Source organism: Toxorhynchites rutilus, chromosome 3 (assembly GCF_029784135.1).
Source record: "Toxorhynchites rutilus septentrionalis strain SRP chromosome 3, ASM2978413v1, whole genome shotgun sequence".
Taxonomy (NCBI): Eukaryota; Metazoa; Arthropoda; class Insecta; order Diptera; family Culicidae; genus Toxorhynchites; species Toxorhynchites rutilus.
In genome coordinates this window covers 254053756-254078697 of record NC_073746.1, presented here as the reverse complement: position 1 = coordinate 254078697, position 24942 = coordinate 254053756, and the positions used below count along the sequence as shown (strand labels likewise).

The 24942-nt window shown below is 37.7% G+C and overlaps 1 protein-coding gene across 12 annotated transcripts in view; it reads right to left on the bottom strand.

Annotated features, from left to right (window-relative positions):
* Positions 1 to 24942, bottom strand: part of LOC129780236 (ras-specific guanine nucleotide-releasing factor 2-like) — a 536608-nt gene that overhangs the window by 278306 nt on the left and 233360 nt on the right. For 3 of the 12 annotated variants that reach the window (XM_055788280.1, XM_055788278.1, XM_055788281.1), the window contains exon 24: positions 19767 to 19891. The exons of 8 other annotated variants lie outside the window; for them this stretch is intronic. The gene's annotated coding sequence lies outside the window, so the exon portion shown is untranslated. The remainder of the gene's footprint in view (positions 1 to 19766; positions 19892 to 24942) is intronic. One more of the 12 variants, XM_055788284.1, reaches the window with a different exon arrangement.

Below are 24942 nucleotides of genomic sequence, written 5' to 3'. Positions count from 1 at the left end.
AGGAAAGTAATTCATTCTAGTGTTTAATATCTTTGTATGTTGCATTTGACATAAACGACGAGCTCCGATTTTTTTATGTTTTCAAAAGTTTAGGTTTTAGTGGTGAATATGTACATTAGGCTGGCAATGAATGTATGGAAAAAAATCATCATCGGATTTCGAAACCGATCATGTGTATTTTGTTTATTAGCCTAAAAAATGAGCTGGGCAATGTTTCAGCTCAATCGGACATGATTTAGGGGTGCCTCAAAGCGCACGTATATTAATTTTTATGATTATTATTATGATTATTCCACAAGGGTTGTCTATTAGGCACGTTATATGTAAGTCAGGGAAAATAAGCCCTTCCACTTTTGTCACGTTTGAGCTATAGTCTTGATCTGTTGTACAAATTTGCCGGAAACCACAATTCTCTATACGGCTAAACTCACGAGGTATTCCATAATACTGTCTTACCCCTTGTCCTGGCCATCCTTACCCCGAATGATTTTAGTATCACCATTTTCATACCTTTTTTGATTTAACTTATCATATAACATTATGAAATAAAAATTAAGATATTTTCCACAATCATGTTGATTTTCAGGATCTTCAGAAAGCTTAAGGATCGATAATTATATAAAGAAACTAGCTGACCCGGCAAACGTTGTTCTGCCATAAACATTATTTGGTAAAAAATATACGTTTGCTGTTTTTAAGATGGACGGCTAAATTTATAACTGCTAGAAGCCGTTTATGAATTGGAAAACCGAAGATACGCCAGACAACTTCATTGGTGGTGATGTACCGACGAATTTGGTAGCGCCTTATTCCGTCATTTAATCGAGGAGAATTTACATCGGTATTCTGAATTTGAAAAACGGCCATATTGCTTCATTTGTTCAAGTACATGCAATTGTATTTGAGCAATAAATAAATAAAAATTCATTGATTTGCAGAAATCAACATTAGTATGAGCATTGAATATTTTGCTCAGCTGAGGCGAGTATGGTACTACCCAACGATTGTAAATGTGCTGCGTTGTTGATATTTGTGCATGGTTGTCCGCCATTATCAGTACTTCTTCGTTGATATATTGGACATCCGCCTACGCTTGCGTTCGTGTCGTTTGGAAAACGCTTTGTACATTTTTCATCAAGGCGATAAAAGTTTTAGATCAACCTCGGGCCATGAATCATGTTTGTGGTGACAGTATCGTACAGTCACTCATAATCCATCATTAGCAGAATCGAAAATAATTTTAAATTGTAAAAATTGAATGGAAATTATTACTCGATGTTGTTTACATACTATAGGGACATAGTCCTGATGCTAACTTAACTATTTTTCTATAAATCTCCTTGCGTTTCTGCAAAAACTTTATTTATAATATGAAATCATTATCAGAGACAATTTTCGTTCAAGATTATCATTGAAGAAGAAGATGTGTGTCAACGACGAACTTCAGATTATTGTTTCTTCTTCGAAACAGGATTCCAGCAAAGTCTTCAACAACATGCGCACTGGATCTACACACATATTCTCCAGTTTTATCAAAATTGATGATTGGTTGTCACCTTGGAATTCGAGCATGTATGATATGAAGAATTTTAATTATTGATGCTCATTCAAAAAGGCTTCCAGTTCGCCGACAATGCACCTGGTTTTAGCCGAACTGATGTTACTGGAGCATGTGTGGATGATAGTTCGATGAAGCGGATATAGCCATCTGTCATTGAACAACGTAAATATATATTAGGCTGTCAAAAAAGTCCTGCGGTATTTTTTTTTGAATTTTCATTTGTTCATAAAATTAGTTACAATCTTCTGTTTTAAGCCAAATATGCGCCGTTTTGTTCGATGACTTGTTCCCAACGAGATGCCAACTTCATAATACCCCTGTTATAGAAGCTCGCTTCCTTATTGGCAAAAAACTCGGATAGCCAATTTTCACAGGCCTCTTTTGTGGTTAACTTCTGACTACCTAGCTCGTTCGCCATGGACAAAAACAGGTGGTAGTCACTTGGTGCAAGGTCCGGACTATACGGCGGATGCAAAAGAACCTCCCATCCGAGCTCCCGGAGCTTCTGGCGCGTCACCAAAGAAGTGTGTGGCCTGGCGTTGTCCTAATGGAATACAATGCGGCCTCTGTTTATCAAAGATGGCCTCTTCTTCATGAGTGCTACCTTCAAGCGGTCCAGTTGTTGGCAGTACAGGTCCGAATTGAGCGTTTGGCCATAGGGAAGCAGCTCATAATAGATTATTCCTTGACAATCCCACCAAACACACAGCAGAACCTTCCTGGCCGTTAATGAGGGCTTGGCCACCGTGTGAGCCGCTTCAACGGGCTTCGACCACGACCGTTTGCGCTTTACGTTGTCGTAAGTGACCCACTTTTCATCGCCAGTCACCATCCGCTTCAGAAACGGGTCGATTTTGTTGCGATTCAGCAGCGATTCACATGCGTCGATACGGTCAAAGATGTTTTTTTGCGTCAACGTGTGTGGCACCCATACATCGAGCTTCTTTGTGAATCCAAGCTTCTTCAAATGGTTAATAACGGTTTGATGACTTATCCCCAGCTATTGGCCTATGCTACGGCTGCTACTATGCCGGTCTTTCCCGGCTAATTCTGCGATTTTGTCGCAATTTTCGACGACAGGCCTTCCGGAGCGTGGCGCATCTTCGACGACCCCTACACCAGAACGAAAACGTTGAAACCATCGTTGTGCGGTGGAAATGGAAACTGTATCGGGTCCATAAACTGCACAAATTTTATTGGCAGCTTGAGATGCATTTTTGCCTTTGTCATAGTAGTACTGTAAAATATGTCGGATTTTCTCTTTATTTTGCTCCATATTTGCGACACTATAACTCACGAACGACTTAACCAAACAAAACACTGTCAAGGACTATATTATAGCAAAAATACCTTTCTAACAAGCTATAGTATGACTCGATACAATGAATACAACAAGAACTACGCGCTTACAACGACACCTCGCGGAAATACCGCAGGACTTTTTTGACAGCCTAATATTTGTTCAGTTTGGAAACCTACGGGTCAATTATTTGGACATGCCCGGTAATGGTTCGAAAAAACGATTAAATTTGTTTTTTTTTGGGAAAATTTGAAAAAAGGACAACACTAGGTGCAATATCACCTTTGGTGTTTCGCAGGAAATCTATTATTTAATTTGTGAACGATCTGTGGTTACTGTTTCCATCGGTCAAGCAGATGACCTGAATTCACCGCGAGATTTCATCCTGTTTGGGTTGTCTTGACATATTGCTGGAATGGCGTGCTAATAACGGATCACGCGTCAACAACAAAAAACACAATGATTTCTTTTGATCGCTCCAATAGTTCAGCGCTTTTTCTATATGAGCAATTTCAGCAACATTTTATTTGAGTGAAATATGTTGCCTATAACTGGCATATGTAAATTATACCGTGACCTTGTTTGGTCTTTTATACTTTGTTACGGGTTAAACTTTATTTATTAAATACACTTTATGACCGTTCACAACTATACTACACTCAAGACTAAATTCGACATTCGTTTTACAAAGCTTAAATAAACTATATTTGCTTAACCCCTAATTCCTGCCGGTGGTTCGAACCTGATACAACCTTTGTCCGCGTCGTTTGATTATGGCAAGTGGGAAATCTAAGCTCTTAAGTATACTTTCTGGAGTATCTTTTAAATCACTTTCAGTTGTGACTTATTGGAGGTACACTGTGAATGTTTCAGTGTGAGTATTTGAATTTGAATGTGACCTTATTCATGATTCCTAATTATTCTAACCAATAAATAAATAAATAAATAATTATAAATACACAAAAATATTGTAAATAAGTAAATTAAGACATCAATAAATAACACTCAATAAATATGCACACCAATAATAAATAAGTAAATAAATAATCCAAAAATATCACATAATGAAAACAGTTGTGGAAAATGTTACATCACTCCATGCTTTAGTTACGAAAATTTAGTTGAATTGATTCAACCAAATTTTCGTAAGGGGATTCCTTACTTCCAAAAATATTGTAAGAAACAAAACCGAATTCTAGATTAACTATAATTCGAGTCAAACGAGTCAAAGGTTCTGGATCATCTACTGGAAATTTTCCTTGATCGGAAAATAAACAGGGGGAGTGTTAAATAATTTTTTTTTCAATTTTTGAATCGGTGTGCTTTGTGTGTTTTTCTTTTTTATTTTTTTTTCAGGTAAACTTTCAATACGAATTGGATAATTTCGCCGGATATATATATGAAGCGTAGAGGTCTATCGATCGCGAGAGGAATAATTTTATTCAACCAAGGTCTGAACTCATCACGAATGTCCATTGAATGGTGAAAAAATCGAATTAATCCACCTAGAAGTGATATCGTGCTTTTCAGCAGTATAAACGGACAGACTCTTTTTTGCTTTTAGTTCCAGCCAACTTCTAAACAGTCCACATTTGGCTATTTGATTTCCATTTATAGACGCAGGGCATTCCTTAGGAACATATTAAACAGACTTTTCACAGTCCATCTCACTCCCACTGGCAACTGTCCGTTCTACCCCACCGGAAGAATGTTTTTCAATAATTTAAATTTTCCACTCAAACATGAATTCACTTTTCCGTACATACCTAATATCGCTTCTCTGTTAACTCACAAACCGAAATGTAACTATCAGCGTAACTATCATTGAATTTTGATATGAAACCACTCAAAATGCTGAATATCGAAGCAGCTAAAATTACATCCACACGCGGAATCATTCATGATTTTCGATTTTTGTTCCCCTTTTCCACTTTTAATCAGTATTCTTTGCCATAGGGTGGCTCAAATATTATAGAATAACATGTAGAAGGTATTGTCATTAACAAAAATTTGAAATTCAAAATGTAACTATACAAATTAACCACCTGTCCATATTACCCCCACTGTCCGTATTACCCGCGGTCCCCTACTCAAACAATTAGAAGCTCAAAACCAGTTCCCGCAGAAACACCCTATGTGTGACCCATCGAAACATTTGTATTTGGTCAGCTCTTTTGTAAATTAAACCGTAGGCAAGGGTAGTTAAAATGGCAACTTAATTTTTTTTATGCTACAGAGGCGAATTAATTTCAAAAAAATATTCTCTCTGTTTCAAACCATCTATTGACTTTCAGTTGTAAGGAAGGTTGTTGACTGTACACTGGCTGGCATCGATTCGATAGAATAACCGCTTCTTCGATTAAACCGCTTATCATGCTCTGCTCTTGTATGCATGATCGACCTAAGCGCCAACTGTGTTTTTCATTTGAATTAAAATAACACCAATCATAAAAGCCCTCCGGTCCGCTTTCGACCGTCTTCATCTTCATCAAATGAAGACAGATTGTTCTGTCTTAATTGTTCTCAGGCATAACTATTCCTATTTTATATGGTTTTTAACCATTAAAAAAGCGTTTCCACCACTGAGTGGAGTTGGTGGTTACGTCAACCATGCATATTTGGGGGCTGCTGTTCTCTTAGATCTACTTTTGTCTCTATCAATTGAAGCAGGGATCAAGATTCGATTCACACTCGCCGATTTGTCGTGATTTTATGGTTCAGTGAAAAGGGAAGGTTTGAAAAGAGTGATTTTTTTGTTTCTATCATTATTGTACTTCTCGCATTACTCTGAGAGTGTGACGTTATAACATAAGTAAGGGGGCCATAGAAAAACCATTCCTCTCCTGCTCTGATGTTTTATTTACAGTTTTGCTGAAAGAGGGCGCTGAAACGCTCACGCAACAAATTTTAATAACTTCTAGAAAAGTGAACCGATTCCGATTTAAAAAAAAGAAAATAAAGCTTATTTTAGGACATTTTCGATGTGACCACCCCTTTTTTCGATAACGCGTTTTAAGGCAGTATTCTAGTCTAGATATTTGAAAAAAATAAAAAAAAAATTCTTTCATATTTCTGTACTTTGGGCGTCCAAGAATATACTCTAGAAAGGACTTATCGAAAATCCTATTATTAACCGAGATAGAGCCATTTTAGTGGTGTGATACCTAACCCTGTTACGGCCATAACAATGAGCTTCAAACGCGTTTTTCTTGAAACAAGTTTTTTTCAAAATGGCGTACACGATATCTCAAGTTCTACTGAACCAATTCATGTCGAATTTATATGGATACAATCTGCAGGCATATCTCTATCGCATGAACCTTTAAAAAATGATATTTTTAAAATTTTACTATTTTAAAAAATTCGGTTTTTGTTTTATTGTGAAAAGATAGATGAACAAATAATGATATAATGTATAGTTAAAACATTCTTCGTTTTATTTTGGCGAAGCTCGAGAAAACGCCCGAAATTCCTGTCTCTACACTAGAATACTCCCTTAAACGGTGAACAAAATTCTTCATGCACAACTCTAACATTACGACTTCGATGCTGTTGAATAGCGTTGAGCGTTTGATCTGAAAACCCTGTATATGACAGTGAATAAACCGAAATTGTTTTCGTTCGACTCAATACATTCCTCGCATTTAAATGCGAAGGAGAAACTTTTCGTTTGAGAATGAACCCTTCCGGACTTTAGTATAAGACTTTTATTAATTTCAAACGATCGAGCAATACTTTTTTCGGAAAACGAATTTTATTCTTTTTTATTTTCGTCGATTTGTTTGGATTGAGTTTGAATTTTTACCGAATTTTACCGTTCTATGTTAGGGTGTACTGTAGCGCACAAAATGAACCATTGTGGAATTATTTCGCTACTCATCAACATGGTTTAAAACGGTTTCTCTACTTACCAATTTTAATATTAGTTTGGAATGCTTACCTGAAATACAAAGAAGAAACAAAATTCAATTGCTTGGATGTATTGCATACTAACTAAAACTTCTGGCTTAAAAAAGCTCATGATTAGGGTAAAATTAGTGAAAAATCGGTATTGAGGGAAGTGAAATCAGAGGTGTAAGAGTGTGGAACACAGGAACGCAGGAAAAAATAATTTGAACAAAACATGTTCGGTGGTGGAATACGGGGCTAGTAAATTGTTCTCGCTTTTCCCGTCTTCCTAGATAATTTCAGACAATGAATTAATACTAAACCAGACGACGTAATCAACACCACATGTAATAAAGCAAAACAACTAGTGGTAATGTCGATTTAATTTTTTTACGAAAGCATTCATTTTTGTGGGAAAAGTTTTCTCGTTTGTTTATGCTAATTTAATTTTATGTGTAACAAACGGTATCGGTAACGGTATGATGAAAGTTTTTTAAGGGTTTTAACATTGAAGTGTCCGGTACGGAAGCATGATCCCACTCGTTCTCAAAAAGACGCTGAAATCGAAATGCTTCTAGAACTGTAGTCGCACCTTATGTGTGCCCATAAATTTTGTTTGTCGATTTCTCTCGCTTGTTGTTGCGGATTATAGTGATAATATCGTAATAAATTTTCCCATCTGCAACCATCGTCAGAAATAAATAGTAAATAATTATCACCCCACACGCGAGAGTTGAATAGCTCAACGAATGGAGATTATCTGCTAGCCGAAGAGGAATGGAGGAAATAAATCTTCATTTCTCCGACCAGCTTTCATCAGAGGCTTAGAAAGCATAATTCTTCAATGAATCTCAATAACCACCCCGGCTTCCCGGACCATGATTAGAACCGAAGCGAGATGCTATCCTTTTCCAATTGACCATATGTACTTGTGGTTCTGCTCATAAACAAGGATTTCTTTGTGTTTTCTTTCCTTTCCCTGGGATAGAAGGAAACTAGATGAAAATGCAAAAAATCATCATCACGCCAGTGGCGATTTATTTTCGACATATAGGAATTTTAGACATTCGAAACCTGTTTGTTGCCAATCTGGGACCTTTATTCGGGATCCGAAGCTATAATCTGCATCTGGATTCCGGATCCAGGAGCTGGATCTGGAAACAGATTTCTTACCTGGACTATTGTAGTTTCAAATGATTGATTGGGTTGATCGAAACAAAAATGTTTGTGATGAAGCTTTGCTCAAAATTGAAAACGCAATAATTGACATTGGTCTCATGTTTATTGATAGATATATTTGTGATAGTACCTAAAGGGTGTGTCACATCAAATTGCATCACGGAAAAAACGCTGTAGAAATTCGCCCAGTAGACCGATCCTTTTGAAAATTTTAGACAGTAAACTATTAAACAACTTTTGGCATTTTCTTTTTATTCATACTTCGAGCCCAAGCCCGTATGCTCGCACCTTCCTCTTTACCCCGTCCATAAGGTTCTGTACAACGTCAGGTTGTAGTTTTTTTTGAACAGAAATCCATTTTCTCTTGAAGTCCGCCTCCGATTTGACAACTTTTGGGTTCTTCCGGAGGGCCTGCTTCATAATCGCCCAATATTTCTCTATTGGGCGAAGCTCCGGCGCGTTGGGCGGGTTCATTTCCTTTGGCACGAAGGTGACCCCGTTGGCTTCGTACCACTCCAACACGTCCTTTGAATAGTGGCACGAAGCGAGATCCGGCCAGAAGATGGTCGGGCTCTCGTGCTGCTTCAATAGTGGTAGTAAGCGCTTCTGTAGGCACTCCTTAAGGTAAACCTGCCCGTTTACCGTGCCGGTCATCACGAAGGGGGCGCTCCGCTTTCCGCAAGAGCAGATCGCTTGCCACACCATGTACTTTTTGGCAAACTTGGATAGTTTCTGCTTGCGAATCTCCTCCGGAACGCTGAATTTGTCCTCTGCGGAGAAGAACAACAGGTCCGGCAGCTGACGAAAGTCCGCTTTGACATAGGTTTCGTCGTCCATTACCAGGCAATGCGGCTTCGTCAGCATTTCGGTGTACAGCTTCCGGGCTCGCGTCTTCTTCATCATGTTTTGCCTATCGTCGCGGTTAGAAGCCTTCTGAACCTTGTATGTACGCAGGCCCTCCCGCTGCTTGGTCCGCTGGACGAATGAACTTGACAAATTCAGCTTATTGGTGACATCCCGGACCGAACTTCTCGGATCACGTCTAAACTGCTTAACTACGCACTTGTGATCTTTTTCACTGACGGAGCATCCATTTTTGCCGTTCTTCACCTTCCGGTCGATGGTTAGGTTCTCGAAGTATCGTTTTAGTACTCTGCTGACCGTGGATTGGACGATTCCCAGCATCTCACCGATGTCCCGATGTGACAACTCCGGATTCTCGAAATGAGTGCGCAGGATTATATCACGACGCTCTTTCTCGTTCGAAGACATTTTTCCAAATTTACGAAAAAATTTACAGTGAAGCATGGCCAACGTGATCTATACACTCTTATCTGATTATAAGCGAAAGCTGAAGATATAATTCCTAAAAAGTAAATTTCTACAGTGTTTTTTCCGTGATGCAATTTGATGTGACACACCCTTTACATGCAGGAGATGGTTTAAGATCAGCTATACTCAACCGAGCTCGGCGGGCTCTTCATGTTGGCTCATTTGGCGTTACTTCATTTTAAAACTAATTTATAACATTAACGAAAACCTAAGAAATGCTTACGTTTTTTTAACATGGGACTTCGTTTTTCAGTGATGGCGCCAATTAAAAAACAGGGCACGTTTTTATGAAATAGAAATAGCAAATGCAGCGTTCGTTCTACGGACAATGTTGATAGAACAAAATATTGCCATTTAAATTTCGCCTGTTTTCAATTTATCGAGTACTAGCTGACCCGTTGTTATGCCATTTCAATTATTTCTATTAAATTTTTTTTAAAATATTTTAAGTGGGTTTAAATGTTTTAGATCTATAAAATGAATCGATTGTGATCGATGAAGGATAGATTCCACGTAGATATGGGTCAGATACGTGAAGATTTTACTGTGTATTGCATTGGACCGTGGAAAAATGGACTTCCCGAACCCGAGTGTGATGACGGTGCATTCTTTGATGAAGATCAATATATTGGGCCTGATTCTCGAATACACTTCACGGTGGAAACGAAATAAACGGCACGCCATTGAACTACGTTTTACGAGTTAGTGAAGTGTCGAAGATAATGATGAGTTTTCAGGCAGAATGAGCACTTTTCAAATAAAAAATCATTAATGAAAATTAACTTCTTCGTATCAAACTGGTATTCAATGTGAGTGGAAAACTTTGTTTTCTTCGTGTGATATAATAATCTCATACAAAAATTTAATCTGAAGATAATTTGATTTTATTATGATAAATTTAGTGGGAAACTAATCACGCATCCAGATGTCGACACCGTACTGTTGTCATCGCGAATGCGTTTCATACCGTTTCCACCGTGAAGTGTATTCGTAGTGTATTCGAGAATCAGGCCCATTATGTTTTTGGAAAAATAAAATAAAGAAAATCAATATTACTTTCGTTAAATTACTGTCCAGTTCGTATACAATACGCGTTGCCGTTTTCAAAATGGTCGGATAAATGTATAAGTGCTAGGTCCCTTTCGCGAATTGGGAAGTCAAAGATGCATCAGACAACCTCACAGGAGCTGATGTACCATCCAATTTGGTAGCTCATTATTTCGTCGTTGTGATTCAATCGAGGAGTATATACATCGGAATTCAAAATTTGAAACACATCCATGTTGCTTACTTTTTTTCACGGACTTGAAAATGTATTTATTGTTCTTCATCGAACTGCAGAGTTTGACATTAATATGAGCATTGAATGTTTGCTCGCTGAGGCGAATATGGCGAATACTACTATACAACGATTTGGAATGTCAATGTGTACGTTGTTGATACTTGTGAATGATCATCCACCACTATCTGAGATCATCGTTGATATATCGGATATCACCCTACGCTTTTGATCGTGTCGTTGCAGTGTTTGGATTTCGATCAAAATCGAATGACACAATGTGTCATGCAAGTAACCTCTCACGAATATATAACCAAATATGAGTGGATCATTCATTGTATGAATGACAGTAATCACTTGTGTCACACAAAATGATTAAACCAAGAGGGGGGCGAAGACTGTTGTTTGCATATTCGAGCTGTACCAAACATCGCGCACCATTTTCGAAGCCTGCAAACAAGTTTGAACCGCGTATATCGTCTCGTTCTATTATATCGAAACCCACTGCACAGACAAGTGCAAAGCAATAAATGATACAAGAAAAATTATGTCATCATTCGGTCACCGTTTGCGGAGAGCAATCATGGGAAAAGAGATAAAACGAGGGAGTTTTTGTTTCTCACTGGAGCGGCGTTGCTAGTAAAACTATGCGGTCTACATAAAAATATATATTTCAAGAGATATCAGCGTTAAAAATGGAAAAATATAATCTGACTACCCTTCCCTCAGCCCTATCTAGCTAAATAATCATATAGTTTACACTCACTGAGACATAAAAATCAGGATCTGCTGCATTAGCTGAATATGAATCATTCGTTTTGCGGGGTCCGTATGTTCCTGCTGTTTCATGATGCATGGAGAGATTCGATATGTATATGTTAGAGGCAAAGAAGAAAATAAACTTTCTGCACCGAAAGCGTATATGATAGTTTTGCTTGCGTGCTGGTGTATCATGAAGTGCGAATCGATGCAGAGTTGTCTCGTTCTATTTTGTGTTGTGATTTTCAGCACGTAAGAACGAAAGAATTCCGCTGGGGAAATTGATTTCTGTATGATCTAATTAGAACGAACGAAAGCGATTTTTTCAGTGGATGGATCATTTGGCAAACACTGTATCGTTGATAAAATATTTTTAGAAAACGCTTTGCCATGCAAGATGATAAAAGTTTTAGATCACCACGTAGGCCACGAACCATGTTTGCGGTAACAATGTAAAACAGTCAACCGTATTCCGGAATCCGATTGATTTGAACCCCGATCGGATCCCACGATTCGATTGAAATCGACTTTTGCATTCTGAAATCCGATAGACCTCAAAGCTTGCTTTGACGCAAAATGAATATTAAAATAACTAATCCGTATTCGTGGAGCAATATATTCTTTATCAGATAGACAAATTCCTATAATTTGGATGAAAATTAGTACTCGATTTTGTACAAACACTTCGGCGTAGTGAGGGTAGACAGCGCCCCCGGCAAACTATGAATATGACGCCCCAAAAAGTACCACTTTTTCGATTTGTGCCTGTTTCGAATGTATCCATAATAGAAAATATTGTTTTCGGGTATAAGTATATCCGAAAAAAGTTTTCAAAAACTCAAAACATTTCCTCGCAAATTAAATTCCTACAAGTATAGCAAATCATCAGCTCTCTTGATTTTAAAAATGTATCGCTATTAAAATTGAAGATTTCATTTTCAATTAATGCTTTTTTAATTTCATAGATATTTCTTCCATGTTGATTGCATCATTGAATGGAAATGACATGAATTATATTATGTCGTCTATTTTTGAAATATCTTCAAATCGTTTGTCGAATTCATTTCGTAACGAAGAAATTTAATCTGCATAACGATCGTATTCATGTGTTTTAATCTGCTGATTTAGTCACAATATTTTCGAATTGCTTGAAATTTCGTCTCCTAAATTGTGCATTCAAAAGATTCTGTCTTGAGTTAATGTTTCGTTTTGGATGGAAAAAGGCTGCTGATTTCAGTAACGATCCTTCACAACCTGGAGAGTAACGGTGGAGATTTCATGAGGTACATTTCACAACCGTTCGACGACGCTCCAACGATGTCAGAATCGAGTCGAGCTGATAAAATAAAATATAAAGGCGTATTCATTGGGTTTGTAGGTCCAACTCGATTAAGTTTTATGCGCACAACGATGGGCTGTTCAAAGTAGTTGAAGTTTCATGAGATCCTACCGAATGTTTGAATAATAGGTCGAGTGCACGAATTACTTCTACTAGCAGCTCATGGAACAGTATAATCGAAAAGAACATTTAATGTTTCAGATCATTGGTGGGAATGGCGGATCCTTCCGTACAATGAGGCCTCGATGTTGATAGCTCAGGAATTGGATGAATCTTGTACTTTGGTCTTGAGAAAAACCATTTGGATACAGCTTGCTCTGGAGAAATAAAACACTGGAAAATTAAAACATACTGGTATACAAACTAAATAAGGGATAGTTTATTTTCGCGATGCTTCACATACATAAGTTGGATGTGGAATAAATAATACACTCGAATATATAAATTATAATTAGAGGAATAGAGTCCGGAATTTCGACTCCGCACTCCGTTCCTCTAATTGTTTTATCAAGAGTAGAATGAGAATTGTGGCACTTTCTTCCAAATGATGAAGTTAGTTTGAAGCTGTTTCGTTTGTGTTTGCATTTTTATGGTATCTCCTGGAAGAGGCTCTTCAAAGTTAAAGTTAATTAAAAATTAGTTAGACATACTTGACACTCCGACTTAAGCTCCGACCGAGCTAGAGATCCGACGAGGAATTCTCCGTCTGGCTCACGAAAGTCCGGTAGATAGGTCCGATGTAATGATAAAGGACTTTTTCTTAAAATCATTTTCTAGCGGTCCGACCAATGAGATCGGCGCGAATGAAACGGAAAATTCAAAGTCAGTCCCCATGGACCGAGGCGAAGCATAACCTGGTAAATGAATTGGTTTTATAGTCAATTGAAAGTGAATGTACTAATGTCTATTAATATTAATTATTTGTTCGGAAAATTGGGTGCTGTTAAGTCAAGACGCTTGAAGATATTATGATTTCTTGTTCATTTCATCTAATATAATATAAGAATAAATAAGTTCCAGGGTTCAATAAATTGGATTTTTCACTAAAAACCGGAACAGAGTCTTGATAACAAGGTTTGAGTTGAGGGGTGACATCTAAGACAACCGCCTCGGGTGTCACCCCGTCACGCTCCGCCACTGGCTGGAGTGTATGTTTATAATTCCGAAAACGAAAGCGATACATTTGGGGTGCAAGGAATTGAGCGTCAATACCCTTCAATGGCAATACCCGTCAATGCCCTTTCTGTGACAAGGCGTCTAGAAGTATATCCTAAGGTGGCCCAACTTGCTAAAACCTCTCTTCAGCTATCTTGGAAGTCTACTGTGCTTTGTTTGTTAAGAAAACACAATACGCTTGTGCCCAAGCTCGCTCGTGATCAGTCTGTCTCTTTCACGCTTCAAGCAAATAATTCCCTTTCTGCTTTCTTCCGTACTGTTTTCATATACCACTCCCCTAACCAACATAGAGACGAAGCGGCCTCACCTTAGGATATACTTCTAGGCGCCTTGGGCTGAGAGAAGTCGTATGATAATCAATTTTGAAATATAAAATGTGTATTAGTGATGTTTGTTACTTATTCACTCAACCTTTTCATAGCTCAAAAACAGTTGCAAATTATTGAAATTACATTTGCTACCGTGTTGAATGAACGTACAAAATATTTCGCATCATAATGCATTCTCAGAATATGCGCTAAGTAAGCATAGTGCAGAGTTGAACACTGACAGGCAGAAGCAAAGTAGAAGAGAAATACTAAATAGGAAGTACTGTGGAGTTTGGTTGTATATGATTGAATCACACGTATGAATTGTTGATTTTATGCGTTATCAAACACATAACGGTGGTGGGGGAGCAAAAATGTAATCGCCTCGGGCCGCACTGTGTCTAGCACGAGAAAAACAATCACAATGCATACTGAATGCGCTATGTGCAATGGAAATAAGGACACAAATCTCGTGTATTGTTCTCTGCAGAACAAGAATGAATCATGAATCAACCATCTTCAACTGCTTCTACAAAACACCGCAAACCCATTGGTTCATTTTAGGACCACTAAAACTTTCGGCTGAAGAATTGTTTTGAAAATTTTATTTTATTTTATTTTAATCACACCGTCTTCGACAAGTCGCACAGACTGTAATTTCCTTATAACTATGGTAAACTTCTTATTCTATTTTTAAATGCGTTTTTCGTCGTACTCGTGACAAAATCGTCTAGGAGGAATGTAAAACGGAATCTGTGCGAGCAATTCAGCACAGTCCATAGATCCTCTGAGAATATCGAATATAAATAATCGCTCGTGACTCGTCTAGCTGATAGTGTTTCCAGACCTATAAGCTGGCATCTGTCCGGGTACGGAGGAAGGTTGGTTGCATCGTTCCAAGGAAGTAGCCTAAGAGCGGGACGCAAAATTTTTTTCTGAACCCACTCGATAGATATAACAGGAGCAGTGTGGTAAGGAGACCAAACAGGCGCAGCATACTCCAGCGTGCTACGAACTAGCGAACAATAAAGTATTTTCAGTGCGTGTATATCTGTAAACTCCGCTACGTGGCGTCGTATGAAGCCTAGTACGGAGAAGGTTTCGCGGTCGTAGCGGCTACGTGCTTACCGAATCTGAGTTTGGAGTCGATTGTGACTCCAAGGTCGTAAATGGACGATACACGTTCCAATACTTCCGTTTCCATCAAGTATTGATGATTAACAGGGCTCTGACACCGGGCGAAGGAAATGACTTTGCATTTATTACTGTTCACACGCATCCCATTGTCGCTACACCATGCCAACATAGTGATGATATCTGCTTGGAGCGCATCACAATCTGAAGACGAATCGATGGTGCGGAAGATTTTTAGGTCGTCGGCGAATGAAAGTTTGGACGAAGAAAGCAGAAAGTACAAGTCGTTAATAAACATGTTGAACAACATCGGCCCAAGAACGCTGCCCTGCGGTACTCCAGACGTGATGTTCAAGACACGGGATCGAGTTTAGTAGAGGGCGACATATGCGGTTCTGTCACACAAGTAGGAGGAAATCCAATTCCTAAGTGAATCCGGAAATCCCATGTGTTTCAACTTCTCGATGAGAAGGACATGCGGAACCGTGTCGAATGCTTTCGCGAAATCAACATATACTGCGTCAACTGTCAACAATACTGCAAGGCAGAAACGTAGCACATGAGATTCGATGTTGTAGATCGACGCCTCACGAACCCGTGTGTAGCCAATTTGGAAAAATAAATTAAACTAAAGTGAGATGAATTAAATTATAACATTAGTGAGTATGACTGCAAGTTGATTTACATAATTAATCGGTCAAATTTTACCGAATTCGATAAAATAAAACAATAAATTTTGTGAAAAAATATTGTCATGAAAGTACGAAATTGCCAAAATCTACCTTGCTGAAGCATCTCGTCTATATAGCGCTACACAATCATTTCTGACATATCATTACACCCATCTAGAATGTCTTGTTGCTACTGTCTGAGGTGTTTTAGTGACTCCTGTCAAAGCCACGCGATTCCACAGCGAATCTGGTTTTTAAATTGCGACGTGATGAAAATGCGAAGCTTTCGACTACGTTGCATGGATGCGCTATCTGTTGACTGATTGCCTGTTAGGTTCCTTACATATGTAAGGGGGCTATTATGAATACACAGCCGGAAATACAGGTGATTGACAAATAATACCTGGTAATATGTAATTTGTAATATCATTACAAAAGTTTACACTTTTCTGAAAAAGTATCACTTATTTTATGTCATTTGTGATTTACTGAGCCTTGAGTAACTTTGCCTGTGTCATTAATCAACCGTGGTTTTTTCCTGAATTGGTAGCTTGTGACTTTTTTTTTCAAAAAATTGAGACAACAATAAATGAACAATTTTGCTACCTTTAAGCTACTCCAAGAACTTTAACCGAAGCACTGAATACCATTTCCTAAAATGCGTTATCATTTGAAATCCTACATCAAAAATATTGTCAAAGTATATTGAAGCTGGAGGAAACGACTTTGAATAATCAAACCAACAAACATAAAAAATCACTAGTGTAAGAGTTTATTTTCACTACCAGTCGCGAAACTTAATTGTTCATTCTACGGATAAGATAAATTAGATGTATCGAGTAATTACCATGAGATCGAATGGAATCAAATTCATTATAAATTTTCTAGCACTTTGATAGGAACATAGTTGGGCTAAGTAAAGGTTGATAGTTAAACCTAGATTCATATTTTTCTAAATTATACGGAGTAGAAAGCATCTACCTACCGCAAACGATTTTCGGGACACAATTACATACCTAGAAGCAATCGTAGCAATATCCCTGTTCCAGAGTCCACATGTTGATACAATATGTGGGTCGATTTCATTAGTTTCATTACAAGGAAATGTAGATTTCAAAAGCATTCCTGGACGGGTAGCAAAGGAGGCAAGCAAAATATGCTTACTGAAGTAGCAGCATATAAATACATTGTTTCCCTAATTTAATTTTATCCTTTCCCAACAATCCTTCCAGTTGAACTGTAACGTGCTACACCGACATCAGGGGCTCTCCATCCTTACTAATTCTTGCATGTGACGAATATGGTCTTTGGCCACAAACAGTTTTCCACAGACTGAACGATAAGTTTGCCTTTCAAATATTTATGCAATGAAACAAAGGGAGAATGGTTACAGCTGCTTGTGATAATAGAAATACAAATCGAAATGTATCAATTTTATTTCATTCGAGAATCAATTTTGCAGTTTTACATAATTGATTTTTGTTCATTCGACCAGATGCTCTAATTATAATCCTTTCGAGATACTTGTCTTCCTTCCGCTTCTCGGGCTACCGAATGCAGAAAACATCAGTTTGCCCTGTTCGATATATCCGAGTTCGTATCCAGTAATGGAAAGGTCATGCAGCAGAAGCATAAAACGATCCTGTGAGAGGGGAAAAACTTTTACATCTCCATTATCTCTACCACGCAATATTGGAAGTAACCTAAGTAAGGGCACTGCGGTGAGTGCGAGAAACTCTTAAGTGTTCCATTCCCCTTTCAAGCAGAATGTTATAAGCAGCGTAAAAAAAACCATGAAATCTTCCTACTTGCGTACAGTTATTTATTAAACTAACGGTTTTTGTCTTGCAACGAGCTTTTATGTATCCTTCTTGTGCGTTGCTTATGCAATCCGACGAGGAGTTCGTTTCACTCCGTAAAGTAAAATGCTTTTCCTCATGCTCAATGTGCACGATTCCTGCATCCATTCCGTTTTTCTGTCGACTGGTCGATGGTCCGTTCTGGATAGGTAACGTCATTTTCTTACTGCTTGCATCTTTCGATCTGAAAACTTCTTGCCATTAGGAAAATTGCTTTTCGCCGAAAGAACTGATTCTGCTTGTTTGGAGATAACTCAAATACTTTGCCTGCCTATTTCAAAGTTTCCCGGAGAATTCCATATTATTTTATGTCTGTTTCTTTTAGATGATCAAAAGGACAGCGGTAAGTGCACGTCTAATAAGAAACTGTTAATTTGAGAGTTACTCATTAACTCGTTTTGACTCATTTCAATCATTTTTCCCCCAGATCTGATTTTCAGAATGAGTTTTTTTTTTTCATTATTCTATGGAGCAATTCAACCCCAAATCAGCCGAAAAACAGCATTTATACCAATGATGGAAACAATTTTCATCATCATATGACCATTTTTAATTACGACTGATTTTTTATAAGGGCATTTGTAGAAACATTGAACAAGAAACAAAAAATATTGCTCAATATCTAGATGTCTGATTAAAATATGATGCTTGACAAAGTTGTTGGAAAATAAGTTTATTTGAATGTACTGTTAAAAAATCATTCTCAAGAATTCAATTTAATATTAAATACTTTTATATCTCAAACACCCACCTTAAATTTTTTTGGTATATTTTTATTGGAAAGCCGTTCCAATTTAACAAAGTTTGACGTACAGTTGTGCCGTGATAAACTCACCAAAATGAAGAAAATGAAAATTTTTGAAATTTCAATACTTTGTGAAATTGCAATTATTTAAGAAAAGTAACCCAAGTAACCCATGCAATTCTACATGACAAAATTCTATACAACATTTTATCCTAGGACTAACCGATTTCCTATCTTGTTCCGCTATATCTCTCGATGGGAAGAAAATCCGAAAAATTTGGTGGATTGAGTTCTTTCAATGAAATCGATCTTGTTCTCCTTATACCACTTGACGACATCCCGGCTGTAATGGCAGCTTGCCAAGCCAGGCTAAAAATTTACCGGACCTTTGTGTAATCCAATGAATGACAAAAGAGCGTATTGGCGTATTTGCTCTTGTATTATATTATTGTGAATAAAATATGATGCCTCGAAAATCCGCTCCGTACAAGCTACTGCTGAATAAGTCACTTTAATTATTAGGTGGCAACCAAACTCTCGCTGTTTTGACGTAGGACAACATCTTTCAGTAAGGGTGCCAAAACAGGAAACAGGATTTTATGAAACAAAATTAATGTTAATAACTATTTTCGGTATGGGAAAATCCCCTAATCCGTAAACGGCTCATATTGAGAAAAAAAAATAGAAGCATTTTCCCAAACATTTGTTCTGCCCATTTGTGTGCTTACCTACCCGCAACATAAATAACGGGAAATTAATACATCCGTTCCTTTCGACCCGTTTTTTTTGTATAAATAAGTCAATCACAGTCTCAACACCAGCTAGCGGGCAGACAACATTCTTCCTGATGCCAATGCCACACACAGCTCAATACAAAAATGGAAGGAATGGAAGATGTTTGAACATAGCAGTGCGATTTTGTTCCATCGCTTTGGTTTTCGTGTCATTGAATCTGGATTTACTGGATTTGCTCGAAACAATTGTTATGTACGAAATACGGCGCACAATTGAGCGTTATTTTATGTGACTGGATTGATAATCTTTTCTGAATCATTTGCATTTCAATTGCCCTTCGAAAGACGCTGACATTCACGTGATAGACAAATCAAATGCAGCGTTCGTTTCATGGCCAATGAGAGTGAAAGGAAGAGAGAGGAAATATTGCGATTAAGCACCGTCATTACTCGATAGATCACAGAGATATTTGCATAAATCTTAGGAAATATTTCTACGCACCTGTTACAATCAGGAAAATTATACATTCTTTGAAACTAACCATTGAACAGCTAGAAATTGTGATTTTCTATTCCCGCGTTCTGATTGGTCGAATGGCAATAAGCAATTGAGCTCTCTCAGTTTTCCTGTAAAAAGAGAAGGTAATGTAACGATAATGATTCACTATGTTACGTTGCATCGAACGGAGATATAAATTACGTGGCTGCGACATTTTTTTACGTAGAACTACGTCTTTTATTAAGGGTGCAAAATCAGAAAACCGGTCACGTTTCTATGAAATAAAGTTAACGTTAATAACTATTTTTGTCACGAATCGGAAATTCTCTAAGATTTGCTTGTTATGCTATATATCACAATCCCCTGGCATGTAAATGATTTAAATTGATGAAAACTAGAAGCATTTACATTTTCTGATACATTTGTTCTGCTCATTTGTGAGCTTCCCAACCCCGTGCCGTCCATAACGAGCAACTTATTGGCGAGTAACGAAGGGGAATGATTTAGAGTCTCCGTGAATAAAGAAAAGAAGAAGATTAAGAACGAAGGGGAATATTTGCCTAGAGCATAAATATTGATCTCGCTGAGGCAAACTTTCAGAATCGTTCTGAATACGAATCAATGAACATCGCTTGTTCTTCCTTGTTTGGCCTCATCACATGTCTTCGTTTCGGATTGAGCTGTGGACGCGACCAAATTACTTACTCGCTAATGTCTCTGGCATTGTAATCATTATATCAAGCTGACGCCATTTCATTAAGGTTCTGAATTATACAAATGTGTAATTGTTTAGGAATTTTGTGTGTGATTTGGTTTCGCATGACAGTAGCAAACTATCTCCACCAAGGATGAAAGCTTAGCTAATCCAGACCGTAAATATTAAGGGCTTCTGTTGAGAAGAGCGCAAAGCGGAGATAAATGTGTGTCTATGTTTAGTTGCTTCAAGTCATAGATATATTGCTTTATGCGCGTACGCGCATCCTTCATAACCCGTTTCGCTACGCTGAAACCCCATTTGTATCTGCTCCCTTGGCCCTGTCGCGATGCAACAATCATCTAATATTTTGATGCTATGATGGACGATTGTTTGGTGGTGCAAATTATGCAGCTGCGATAATAAATCTTAACACGTTGAGTGCCACGGTTTTATAGCGATTCTATGGACATTTTTAATCGTATTAGGGCCAACGTTTCTTATCGGTATTTTTAGGTATTTTTGTTCGAAAGAGAATGCTTATAAATTTATATTCTTATATTAGTTAACTTTATTATCATATGTTCTCGTATTTCGAAAAAAAGAGATGACAGTAGACCTCGACGATTCATGCAATTTGTAGACATTTGGCATCAATTTTTTTTTCGAAAACCTCGATTTCCATTACTCCCCCCTTGGGTGACTTTGACTCAAACTTTGACCACTGTGCGACACTAGTAAATGAAGTCCGATCGAGGTGATATTTTGCATAGGGTAGTTTCTCGTAGGAATAAACATTTTAATCAAATTCGCTTTGGAAATTCAAGATGGCCATTTTCATTGGCGCTCTAATCTGCAGGATCTTTATCTTTGTTTGTTTACGGAGACTTCAAATCTTTCGATTCATTCGTCTCCGATTGTTAAAATCAATTTTATCAAAGAAGTCGGTTTCTTTCAGAAATGAAACCAAATTGGTTTCTTGAGATTCGTCTCGGCTGAGAATGTCCCTTAGGCTTTGGTCTATATTGCGTCGGGCTCGAGCATCATTGGTATGCAAGCAATCTAACAGAAAGAATGGCGACCGAGCTTTAGCGAGCCTCGGACGGTGCATTACGTTTGCCCGGTTAGTTTTTGTTTTGAAATCAGTGTTGGAAAAAATCATCTTCGCTAAGATCAAATGCATGGGGGTCTTCGTAGCCACTTGGTTACGCGTTCGCTTACTAAGCGATCGATCGTGAGTTCAAACTCAGGGCCCTCAATTGACCATCTTTGTGTTGTTATAGAATAACTACGTCCACGCAAACATCATCAGCTATGGAGATCGATCCACGGTGGAACAAAGATCGATTCATCCATACAACTGCTCTGCTCTGCAAGAAACATCGGGCTGCTGTTCTATAAATAACCCAACAATGATCAATATCAACTGTCTCCGCTGTCCGGTCTGCTGAACAATGGAAGAACAGATAGAATACCCTTACGCCTACATGGCTACTACAGTGTAATTTACCATAATGTAATGGAACATAAAACCTAACGCCTAAATGGCTACTTCTACTACTGTGTAATTTACAATTTATAGAAACATAAACATATGTACATGTACACGATAAAAACCCGGCTCTGTTACAGATAAAATGCTAATGAGCCTGACAAATAAATAAATGGGATAAAAAAAAAATCAAATGCATAGATTTTCGAGCTAGGTTGCATCGAAAACCTATATATTCCAAATGAAAATTAAAATGACAGATCCATGCAACCATTGAATATGAGTAAATGAACTTTTGTCCTTCAATATGTTTTGATGTTTATTTTTTCCACCCAGTGTCATTTTCATCTTGGTTATCGGAAACGTTAGAACTGAATTTCATTTCATCCAAATGAATATCAGCTGTTGTTAACTTCTAACCTGAGGCTGCTGTGTGCGGTTGGGTTTTGCAGTTGCCGGATACCATAATCGGAAATACCTTATGAAATTCCTGATGTCGCAAATGACTTGACGGTAGCTAAAACCACTTGTTGTATCCATTCTGCATATGCCGTTGCTACCGTCTCGCCAAATAAAATTTGTTTTGAACTTAAATTCACTGCCAGAACGAATATCGTTTCGGATGTGATGAATATCAATTTGTTGCTTTTGATACCCAAAGTATAAATAACAGCGAAGTTATGAACCCCACTTATTGTCGCATTCATTCATTATAGCAAATTTGTTCATGCAACAGCGATATGAACAAAATGAACTCGTTTGTTATTGTCATCAATATAATGAGGGCAGTGTGTTTCAAGCTGAAAAAAGTCATTTACACTGGAAAAAAATCATATTCGTTTCTCGTGAATATTTGTTGATATTCTAAAACACTGTTTGAAATACAATACCGCAATATTTCAAGCCTACTACACTTTTTCTGTTGTTGTTGTTGTGCCATTGTTTTCTGTTGGTTGTTTTCTGTGGCGATTTATTCCGGGAACCCCATCCAATGTGACGTCTTCTGAGGCTAGGGTTACCTGTCCTGATTTTCTTTGACATGTCCTGATTTTCAGATCTTTTTGGGGCGTCCTGATTTTCATAGGAAAATTCAATTTTGTTTCAGAATCAGAATTATTTTCAGTGTATTATGTGGCTTGTACTTCGGTACTATTGCGCTTGATGTTTGATGACTCTGTAACCGCCTAAAAATTTCCTGTGCTCGTAAAAAGACAGAAGCCATCATCTCCGGAGTATTTTTACCGAATGGATCGCCCAAGAAATATGTAAAATAAATTAATTTTACGTGTTTTTATCTATTTATAATTCGAAGAATCACAATGGTATCCCTACTACAGGGTTAAATTGATGGTGCTCACAGAGATAATCTCAAACACAGTAATCACACAGATTTTTGATTTCTGCTGCTCTTTTCTACAAAACAAGAGAACAACATTGGCGCTTGAACAAGAAAAAAGTTAAACGTTGCCCCATGCATTTTAGTACCACTAAAACCATCTACTAGTAACCCTTTAAATATTACTTGTACACCCAATATTTGAAAGAATTCTTTTGTTCTTCGTCACACCTGAGTACTTGCCTCTGTTATTTTCCGGGATTATTTTTCTCTAATTCCCTGACCCACACTGCAAAAGATGTTTCACGCCATGAATTTGTGTAAATGCTAGAGTGCTATCCCTATAAATAAAGTTGTTTTAAAGAAGAAAAGCTTCGAAACTATTACATTTTATTTTCTCTATCCACCGTCCGTGCTAACGAGAGCAGCTATAAGTACGAACACAATAATTGAGATTGGACATGTAAAAAAGATGTTCATAGGAAAAGTCAACCTCAATTTATGGCCGTACATAATGCTTGGTACCTTTTCCACCCACTTTTTGCTCATTCTGTAAATGCCTGTAGGTTACACGTAACAAAAACACAATTTCAGATGCAGTATTTTGCGCATCGTAGACAAAGCAAATAATCTCAACTGAAACCAATAACTGTTCCCCGGAGGTTCGTATACATTTCGAATTGCTCAGAGAGACTAGATCGATGTTTATGTGTTCCACAATTCAGTCGTTATGCCTTTAAGATAAAATTCTACTGTTTAAAAAAAAAGTTACATTTTGGAGAGAAATCATTTGAATTTTTTTTTTCATGAATATAAACAAATTATAATGACAAATTATTCGATTGTTTGAATTTTTTGACATGTTTTTGGACAAAGATAAACCAATTGTTCCTTCACATTGAAGGCGATAATTATCAGTGCCAAAACGCATTCAATGCATTTTATTCTTCAGTCTGAAAAAATATCAGTCTGGATTTGAGTCGGGAGTTTTCTCGCACCTTCTCCCAACTTGTGAGGTGCGTGAAAGTCCTATCCCTCGCAGTTGACAGTATTTTTGTTTATTTGTTTATTTGTTTGAATTTAAATTCATCTGACAACATCGTTTTAATGAAATAAAATACTTATAACTAGTTAAAAACACATTAATACATGACATTAAGCACATTAGAATTCTCGATCCTGTTTCTGAAGCGTTGTGACGGTTCTCCGAAATCAAAAAAAAAGTTCTACTAATGAAAATATCCTTATCATTCCCGTTATTGGTTCATGCTGACCAAACGTTGAACGATGCGGGAACGGTTGCAGCAAATACGAGGATCGTAGGATTCGGCTGGGAGCGCGAAAGTTAACCATCTCTAGCAAGTTAGGTGCATCTAATTCACTACAAATTAGTTTGGCAACGAAAATGGCTTGTTGAATACGTCTACGACGTTCAAGCGTATCCAGATTCAGTAATCGACATCTAGCTATATATGGCGGCAGATTCCGTGGATCACGCCAAAGTAGATGCTGGAGCGCTCTACGGATGAAGCATTTCAATCCTGAAGCTCCACATGTGTTGGTTGGTAAGGGCTCTAAACTACCGGTGCGGTTTCAAGAATTGGCCTTACAAGAGAACAGTAGAGTGACTTCAGGCAGTAAGGATCGGTGAAGTCCC